Genomic DNA, 8424 nt, shown 5'->3' with positions numbered 1-8424 from the left:
TTAATGCATTTGATTTATTCTGAGCTGTGATGATAAAATATACGGTGAAAAGCTGAAATGCATTGAATTTAAAATGCACATATGTAGGGGAGTAGCCTATGTCACTCTACAAATTGCTTGTCGGCTTCTATTTCACAGACTGACTTGTGATGTTGCTTTGAGATAAACATTTTGAAATAATGTTTGATGAAATTTGGATGGCCCACATCACGTTGCACATTGACCTGCCCTATTTCTTAAAACAGAATTTTTGATTTGCTTTAAATCACTCTTGGAATGGCAGCACCTCCACAAGTGAAGACCAATATTTGCTGGATAGAATAATCCTATAAAACCCACACTTACTCCTCGCTTTCTTCTTTCCTTTAATTTCCATCCAATGATTGCATCCCCCAGTGCTTGTCAGCTCTCGGTTCTTCGTTTATTTTATTTAAGACAGACAGATAAAACACACACAAAAAAAATGAAAAACAAATGTCGATTTCCCTCTGTGACCGCACAGAGCATGAGGCATCGATGATGGAAACAGCTTAATCAACCCTGCCTCACCCGGCACCTGGCCTATAGCACCACAATTGGAGTCATAAAGAACAACAAAAGCACTCAACCACAACACAAGGCAATACGTGCGAACACCTCCAGTCCCATAATGCATTAATTTAAAATAAAAGCTACATAGGAGAACACAACGTCACTTATGTTCTCGCTCAATAATGGCGCGCTGACGCATCCATTAACGTCACTCGACCGGCGGGTCCCCTTTAATCTGACAGCTCGTGGTGAGCAACACGGCGGTCGTGAGAACCATGAGAACACTATGTAGTGACGTCACAGCACTCGTCTCGGTCTATGCAGTGTATTGATTTGTGTAAAACAGGGCGCATCCCTCTAATCACTGTCAAGTCCATGTCGTCAGCTACAAACAACCACAATGCCGCTTCCTTACGTCATCACCTTGTGCACGCATATCAAACTTGAACCAATAGGTGGCAGCCCAGTGCTGTTTTGTTTGGCATGAGAATACTACCCCAAACCCCACCCACCCCACCCACACACCCACCCACACACACCCAAACCCACCCAAACACACTCACACACACACACACACATTTCATGACTATGGGTTACTGTATTATTATCATACCCCGTCCTGAAGGATAAAAAAAAGAGCCCCATCCCTTAACCCATGGTCTCCGGGGCCGTGATGTGAATGATATTGCGTTAAAAGTGAGATTTAATCTTAATGAACGGTGGCGGGCGGATGTATCTCCCCCTTCTCTCTGGGGCCCGCTTCACAGCAGTCTCAGGAGTCTGATGATTAGCTACTGATGCTGCCAAAACAAAATATCAAAGAGCGCTTTGAAGTCGAGTAACCTTGACGGCGCACCGAAACTAAATCTTAGCATGGGAAGAATGAAGAGAAATTGCGTGTGACATGTCTGAAGGTCATTTCTGTGTCCCCACCGCCGTCTCTCGCTTGTGTATATATTATTTTATCCTCGATACATCGAAGCTATTGAATTTCAAATCTCAGTCTCAACACTAAAAGCTTGAGCAGCCCAATTTCAGCGCGAGCCGTCCGATTTAGCCCGTACCTGGCAGCACGGAGGTCCCAACGGACCCCCCCCTCCCCGGCAAAGCCGCCATCTTCTTTTCTTACCATATTAAATCCCTCACTTTTAAATCCCTTACGTTTAAGGGAATAGAACACGGATAAGAAATAAGAAATGCCTCTACGCTCGTCTGGTTGCTGTGAGCAATGGCCTCGGTTTAGAACCTTGTTTTCCCCGCTCAAAGTCTTTTAGTCTCCGTGCCTCGGATGCCCGAGGTTAATCCATCTTGTCCGTTGTGTGCTCAAGTGTCCGAGACGTCCCCTGCCAGATCACTTGTCCCCATAACAATCACAGGGATGATTGCTTCATTTAAAAAGTGTTTTGAAGAGCATTTTGCAACATCTCACCATTTATTTTCCACCGGAATTCCTTGGACCGAGCCACGGCACATTGTGCACCGGGCTGTGAATAGACGTCGTATTGGACGTTTCCTCCTTCACGGTTATTGCTTTTCGGATTTGTAACTCAAATTTCCCTGCTCTATTTTGAGAGATTTATACATATGAATGACGAGCCAATGCCTCAGAGCTCAGTGTGCCTGTATTATCCAATCATAGCGGTATTCTCACTGGCTCCTGAGATTGCATTATAATATAATATTAATGTGGCAATCCCTGAGATATTGCCACTTCAAAACACACCGGACCTGTTATCGTATAACTGTGCCAAATGAACCCCATTTTCCCCGGTAATATTTCATTAAACATCCAATGAAGGATTGCTGTGGTAAATAAATATAAAGTTCCTTGTTGAATATGTTATATTGATTATTAGGGAAAGGTAATACGGTCCATAGCGGCACACTGTTGAATGAAATGTAATGAAAAGATGCACGGCCAAAGGTTTGAGATGGAGTTAGAATATTTGTACCGTGGGTCATGCTACTCCATGCTACTTTACAGTGAGGTGAGAAACAGAAGCTGCCGAAAACCCTTGGGTTTACCTTTGGTTTGTTCAATGGAAACTCACCATAGCCTTTGTATAATAAGAGGATAATTTCTGAGAGCAGAACAAAAAAGAAGAAGAAAATAATCTGACAGTCACACTTTGTTCAACATTGTATTCCCCTGCAGTTATAAACAAAATAATAAACCCTTCATAGCCATGACTTATCCAATTACAGCGTTGTGAGGCACTCACAGATGATACAGCCTGAATCCATCTTTCAACCTTTGGAGCAAATCCAATCATTCCAAACGGTCAGCGATGGTAATAATTACTGTGGTGTCGTGTATCGATCAAATGTGTCCACAAAAGGGAACCAAACAATGAATATGGAGTGCAGGAGAGAAAGGTTCCCCATGGATGAAGTCATTCTGGGTCTATACATCTGGCGATGGGAAGAGGTAAAACAGTGTTTTAAAGGAAGGCCTTTAAGTTTTTATTGGGTGATATAGAAACAATTGTCCCCATCACACCACCAATACTAGGCTTTTCTTACTTTAATTTCGGGTTAGAAATGGGTTGTATGTGAAGGTGCACGGTAAAATCCCAAAATAACAAATGGTGTTTCATTTTCTATTGACCTATTTTGTTGACACAGAGATGTCTTGTGTGGATGGGCCACCACAAATTCACATGGCCAGTGTTGATAACAGCAATAGACCATTGACAGTTTCTGGCTCATACAAAAATGGATTTTTGTTTTACTTAACGAAAGGTGTTCCAAGTTAACCCTTCGAGTCGAGGCGTGCTTGAGGGAAGTCAGGCGGAGAATCGTCGTGACAAAGGCCTGCGTCAGGATCATGTGTCGCCACTGGAGGAGGAAATGAGGCAGGCTAGAAGGAAGGCAGCAGAGGCCTATCAAGGATAATTATCTTGTGTCAGTGACACCACTGATCCCACTGTCATTTTAGAGGGAAAAAAGGAGACGTACGCAAAGAGCGAGCAAAATAACACACCCGGTGAGTTGTTAACTCTGACAGCCACTTTGAGATGAGCAGGAGTGTTCCATAAGTACACTTGAATGCAAAAAAAGAAAGGGGAAACAAATATGGCTCTTTCATATAGACACAGAGCTAATAATTTACAGATAGCTGGCAGCCATTGCACAAAAGAATGATAATACATTAAGGAAAAAAGAGGCTGCTTTCTACTGAATACAGAGACAGCCTTCAATTCATTCTCGTGTTAAGTAGCTTGTCGCAGGGAAAGATAAGGACACACTTAAGCACGTATGACACAATTAAACTACTGGACGCTTTCTCCCCAGAAAGAGAGTAGTAATGGGCAGCTATTCATTGAAATAAGAAGCATGGTTTGTGTGTGGGCTGGTGTGTGGGCTGGTGTGTGTATGTGTGTGTGTGTGTGTGTGTGTGTGTGTGTGTGTGTGTGTGTGTGTGTGTGTGTGTGTGTGTGTGTGTGTGTGTGTGTGTGTGTGTGTGTGTGTGTGTGTGTGTGTGTGTGTGTGTGTGTGTGGATGGGTGTGTTCGTGTATGTGTGTGTGTGTGTGTGTGGATGGGTGTGTGTGAGTGTGGTTTTGTGTGTGTTTGTGTATGTGGGTGTGTTAGTGTATATGTGTGTGTGTGTGTGTGTTTGTGTGGTTTTGTATGTGGGTTTGCGGGTGGGGTTTTTGCATTAGCCTCATACGTACGTACCAACACAAAACGTCTGTTATCCCGTACGACCATTACTGAATAGTAACTAGATTTGTCCTCCGTGTTTAAAATGCACTGGATTGTGTTTGTGTATGTCATTTGAATAGTGAGGAAAGGAAAATCAATGGAGTGGAAAGACGGTTGGTAATTAGACAGATAGGTTTCCTGCTGGAATACAGTTCATTCCTCTTCCGGAGGAGGGAGGGGGAATATGAATGCAGTCGCCACAGCCAAGCAAAGGACACACGCTGAAAGTGTCTCACTTTGATAATATGCTGATGTGGTCCGCCCACAATACCACATCAATACTTCCTTAAAGAGTTAAGAGCAGTTTCCTCAAGTGTAAAGGGGTCGAGAAACCAGGGATAAATACAGAGGGCGCGATGCCGTGGAGCATATTTAATATTGTTTGGGCTTGGTTTTTGGGGGCTTTTTTGCATATTTGGCAGAGGGGAAGACACTGATGAGGATGCAGGGCCTGGTCGCGGTGCTTCAATGACACTGGCTGCTTTTGTGTCTGCAGGCGCAATTTAGATTGAGCGGAGAGAGGGGCCTGCAATCAGGCAGAGGTAGCAATCAGTCTCTGCTGCGTACACGCACGTGTGTGTGTGTGTGTGTGTGTGTGTGTGTGTGTGTGTGTGTGTGTGTGTGTGTGTGTGTGTGTGTGTGTGTGTGTGTGTGTGTGTGTGTGTGTGTGTGTGTTTGTGGGTAGGGGGAGGCATGCTGGTGTGCGGAGGGTGAGAGGGTTGGGAGGAAGAGAAAGTGGTAGAGAGGGTAACAGGAGGGAGGTAGCGAGCGAGGGAGAGAGCGAGAGAGAGTGAGAGGGAGAGACAGAGGACTGGCCCGTAGCCATGTGGCTGGGATATGCAGCATGTGGCATGGTCGAGGAGCTACTAATGGTATAAACTGCTGAGGCTCAGACACTGTCCACACTCCTTTCATTTCATCGCAGCCTTTGCCATCCCAATTTCAGAAAGTCAATAGAATTTTATCTTCGGACAAACAGTAACACATGTGCAAGTGATTACTGTAGGGTTCATGCCGCATCCACCTGCTGCCATGCATTATGGTGAGGACCTACGGTGAGCCTAGGCATTTGCCCGCAGGACGCTATAGGAGGGCTGAATCCCGATGTTTCATGAGCAGTTTATTAAGGCGTGAGGACAGCGGAGGCAGCTGAATCTTCATTAGTTTTAGACAATTTGACTGTTTTTTGGCGGGCACTATTGGTGCAGAACGCGTTTTCATCAAGTGCCTCGGCCATCGGCACCAGGGAGGCAAGATAAACGAGCAGACATCCAAGAGTTGGTTTTCACCTCGAACACCCAATCATTCTTCCTGACTAATCCTGGGGTGGGTGCCATCATGTATATGGGAGATGCCAGAGCATTTCCCTGCTATTCTGCCTTCTTGACCATAAAGGGAGAGGGAAAGAGAAAGCAGGAGGGACTCATGTAAAGAGGGGGATTGAGGGACAAAGAGAATGTGAGAGAAAGAGAGTGTGAGAGGCAGAGCGGGAGAGAATGATATAACGGGGGGATTTAGGGAGAAAGAGAGAAAGAGAGTGTGAGAGAGACTAGAGCAGGAGATACTGATATAAAGGGGGGGATTCAGGGAGAAAGAGAGTGTGAGAGAGGGAGCAGGAGAGACTAATACAAAGTAAGGATCGAGAGAGAGAGAGAGAGAGAGAGAGAGAGAGAGAGAGAGAGAGAGAGAGAGAGAGAGAGAGAGAGAGAGAGAGAGAGAGAGAGAGAGAGAGAGAGAGAGACATCCCGTGTGACCACGGCTCGCACAGCTACACCCGTGCTCGGAGATAAATCAGTGAAAGTATCCTCCCATCTCATGCCAGTGATCCACCGTGAAGAGAGGGGAGCCTGTGATTGGTTTCTATCTCCACAAAACTCCAAATCAATTTTACATCGACAGGAGCCAATGGATTGCTTCAGTGGAAACAGTAAAAAGACCAAATGAGTGAATCAGATTTTTTTTAATGAGCTTCTTTGATGGGAGTGAGATGAACGTGATGGTTGTTCTCGACCGGGGACTCGAGGGGGGGAGGAGGGGATTGGATGTACAGGCCCAGTGGAGGGACCCCCGATACGAGGCTAATGGGAACGGCCCCTATATGGGGGGGACTGGACGCGCAGGCCAGCTACAGTCTCCTGCGAGGGCCCCTATACAAGGGGTTACTAGATGGCCATAAGGCACAGGCTACTGCAAGGGCCCCTGTGTGTGACTCCTGGGGGGGGGGGGGCCCTCATATGAGGTTTGGACTAGATGGACATGATGGCCACTGGCCGGGCCCCGATATGAGCCACCCTGGAGGACCGGTATATGTTAGGTTTGGGCTTGATGTACACGCCAGGTGGAGCCTCCTGGACGTGCCACTGCATCAGGCTCCTGGGAGTTCCCCTATAAGAGGCGGAACGGCTGCTGAGGACACTTGATACGACAGGCTGGCTGCGGCCGTCTCCTGGCTGTACGGGAGCAGGGCGCCCTGAGCTCCAGTCTTCCATTAATGCACGGAACTGTCTGGCAGATAAGCTGTGTTGTCGTGAGTAAGCAGAGCTTTCCCTGTGCCCTCCCCCCCCTGCCTCTTCACGACTGCATTGAGAGCTGATGGACTTGAAAGCACAGATAGGTATTGCATGTCTGGCACTGCTTTCCGGGGGGGGAAGGGAGAATACAATATGCATGCAGCAGCAGGGAATCAAGGAACAGATTTTAACTTTGTCGTCGAGGCGGTCCCCCACAGCAGCACTGCGCGTTTCTATCAGCGTTTCGGCAGCCCCCGTAACTTCTTATTTACTGAGAACAGCTTCCGCGGCTTCTTGGAAATGAGACGCTGGTTCACGTGGCGGTGAGAGGGAGTTAATGTGCAGATAAGCCGCTAAATGGCAGAGGCTGTGAAATACAATGATCATGGAATGGGCTCCGATTCAGACCAAATGAGAGCCCATTCCTGTCCCCGGTCTCTTATTGAGAGAGCTGTACGCTTTTCACAAGTTCTGACAAAAGTGACAATTCAAACATAAATTTGGACCAAACAGGTTGTCTGGGGCTTGGCTGAGGCCGTGAGGGTAGGCTCATGAATGTACGAATGAGATGGGAACTGTGTGTGTGTGTGTGTGTGTGTGTGTGTGTGTGTGTGTGTGTGTGTGTGTGTGTGTGTGTGTGTGTGTGTGTGTGTGTGTGTGTGTGTGTGTGTGTGTGTGTGTGTGCACGCGTGCCCATGCCTACCTTCCTGCGTGCGTGCGTGTGCGTGTGCGTGCGTGCGTGTGTTTTTTATTTTCTTCTAATGACCATCTGTGTGATGTTGAGCTCTACGGTGGAAAAAATAATAAAGCAGATGCAGTGGCCTTCTCATCAGACCAGGAGCGGGCTCCACAAGGTCTGGCTTCTGCCCACATGAAAGGTATGGCTCTGGGGAGTCGGGGTGTTGGTGGGCAGGGCCGGGGGGTTCCTTTGAGGAGGAAGAGAGGGGGGGGCCCCTGGGGAATTCCAGGTAGAGGCAGGTTGAATTCTCTTTTCGAGACATGGGACATGGGTGCCCCCCTTCGCCTCGCCGTTCGCCTTTCTAGCTCGGCTCTTTGAAAGGGTTGATTCTCCCCAGGCCCCTGAGAAACTCTGCACCGCCAGCTTTCATCCTCTCCACTATCAGCACCGGAATCGCAAGCATTGAGCTGTGCACAAAAACATCATAACCCCCCCCCCCAGATGTGTGTGTTTATTTGTCTGGCTGACACAGCGATGCCCCGCAACCCCTGCACTGACGGCCAGGGCAACCCGTTCCCGATAAGGTTTTCCACCCAAACAACAGCGGAGTGTGTCGGACCCCCGTCGGCCAATGACCTGTGGTTGGAGTGTTCCGCGTGCGTCTCTCAATGAGTACCTGACCTCTTCCCGGAGTAACCCCCCCCCCCCTTCCCTCTTCTAGAAACAGTCTGTCAGATCGTCAGGGTCAATTAAAAAATTCTCAGCCAGTGAACGAAACGAGAAAGGATCTGACCGCTGACCCTCGCTGTGATGCCACCCATCCATCATGGATTCATCAACAGCCGTTCTATAATTTTTTTTCTCTTTTATATATAAGATTACCGTCCATCAACGTAATGGATGTGAGATTGGCGACGGATTGATCCGAGCCGAGTTAATTCCAGACTTCCTCGCTCAGAGTCCTCCTCAGAACTGCACCCCCTGCATTTGATGTATGG

General features: G+C 47.6%; 1 protein-coding gene across 1 annotated transcript in view; it reads left to right on the top strand.

Annotated features, from left to right (window-relative positions):
* Positions 1–8424, top strand: part of LOC132475672 (somatostatin receptor type 2-like) — a 317638-nt gene that overhangs the window by 301942 nt on the left and 7272 nt on the right. The gene's annotated exons all lie outside the window — the stretch shown is intronic.

Source organism: Gadus macrocephalus, chromosome 2 (genome assembly GCF_031168955.1).
Source record: "Gadus macrocephalus chromosome 2, ASM3116895v1".
NCBI classification, from domain to species: Eukaryota; Metazoa; Chordata; class Actinopteri; order Gadiformes; family Gadidae; genus Gadus; species Gadus macrocephalus.
Note: the sequence above shows the minus strand (reverse complement) of the source record. Positions and strands in the feature narration are given on the sequence as shown.